The following is a 1908-nucleotide window of genomic DNA, read 5'->3' on the forward strand; positions in this document are numbered from 1 at the left end:
AGGGTTAAAATTTCAAAACAAAAATTTAAATCAGGTAAATTATAACCCAATGGTGCAATTCGAAGGGTTTTTAGTAAAATTTTATTAAAATATTTCTATTTCCTGGTTCCTTTAAAGCACTTGGAGTGTTGCACTTAAATATTTAACACAACCTCAAGTGTCTGTATGTTGTCACTTGAACACTTCCGGTGCAGCAAGTACATACTTGGGTGTGCAAACAGGTGCAAGAAGTGGGAGCAATTGCACTTCAGGTACTATGTCAAGAATGTAAAGTGTTTTGCTTGAAACATTCAGTATCACCTCATGTAACTCCGGTGTCCACATGCTTTCATTTACACATCATAAGTGCAACAAGTACTAAATGACGCGCTTGCAAGTGCTTAGGAAGTGAGTAAAATGTTTACAGTGTGTACTTCCCTATCTCGAACCAGAGAATGAAAACAATAGCATCTTCGGCAGTGTAGCCGAAGCAGCTAACAAACAATTAAAGAGCAACGACAGAGGACCTTTTCTCAAAGTTTACGTCTGTCCTCATAGACCCTTGTTGCTATGTACAAAACTGGATACTGATGAAACGGGGTCATAAGTCTGGAATGAATAGGCTATGTGGTTTCAACAATGTTAAATCGTAGATCCCAAACAAAGTGACCCTGCCTTTCAAGTACGAGAAAAAAGGATATGGAAATGCGATTGATTCTGAGAAAGAGACATTCAAAGCCGATTGTTCGACTTTACTGTGCATCAATGTATCTGATGTTGCGGCTGCATTCTTCGCTGAAGAGATTGGACTTATATTTGGGTGAATTCCTTTCTTTCAATCACTAAGTCCCTTTTAAAACAAGGAAGTATTTTTTTGCTAAAAATCATGAAATACTATGGACTACAGCGACTTGTCCCAAAAAATGAATTTAGCGAAAATTAATTACGACCTCTGATAATTTCAATGACAGGTGACTATATGGCCTATTTTTGATTTATTGATTTTACCTGATATATTTATTTCATACATCCCGTGGCCAACTGGCAAAATAACATGTATGCTACAATTAAACTATTGTAAAAATAGAAATAATAATAAAAATAGACATTCCTATCAGAACGTGCCTGCCTGCAAATTTTTCTATCTTCATTGTCCCATAATTCAATATTCCCTACTCTGATCTGAACCAAACTTTGTACGTTTTCATTTTAGGCCTTAAACTATCATCTCTCAGAATATGGACATTAAAATTCTGCCTCCTTCTGGTAGTTTGAAAATAAGGAGACACTGAAATGTCTCCCTAAAAGCCAATGTCTCCCTAATACTGAAAAGTGTACATCAAAATGTCTCCAAAATGACCTATTTGCAAATATTAATCAAATACAAAAAGTTATTATAATATAATGCTCCAAAACCTCACCGCAAGTTGCACCACGAAATAAATTTATCAAAAACCACTAAATTCAACACATACAACATTATGTAAAACTGACAGGAATAAAGAAAAAAGATACATGACTTCTGTCAAGGATCAAGCAAAGAGAATGGCTGGCAGATGTAAGCTTGCGGCAAGAGGTAACAATGCACAAGAAGTAGAATTTGGGATTTCGGAAACCGTTTTCTGAATGTTTCGGTATGAGCCACCATTGTTTTAAGCCTGCTCGTGAGTAAGAGGCCGGAACTGTTTGCATGCGTAGTTTTTTTTTTCAAACTGCCTGAGTACCAAAGAGTGACCAAATAAAGAATTTACGTCACAGGTGTGACACCTTTGAAGTATTTCCTTTTGCGCAGCGTGACTACAGATCTTATTACACGGTTGTAAATCTCAACAAAAGAACGGCCTCCTATATAGGCAAGGAGGCCTTGTCCAGTGTTCCTTTTGGGACTGTTTTGTAGCACGTACACTAAGTCAACTGTTTTTATCTGTG

This window comes from Acanthaster planci, linkage group LG11 (genome assembly GCF_054643075.1).
Source record: "Acanthaster planci isolate LZ-2023a linkage group LG11, COTS_SCS, whole genome shotgun sequence".
Lineage (NCBI taxonomy): Eukaryota > Metazoa > Echinodermata > Asteroidea > Valvatida > Acanthasteridae > Acanthaster > Acanthaster planci.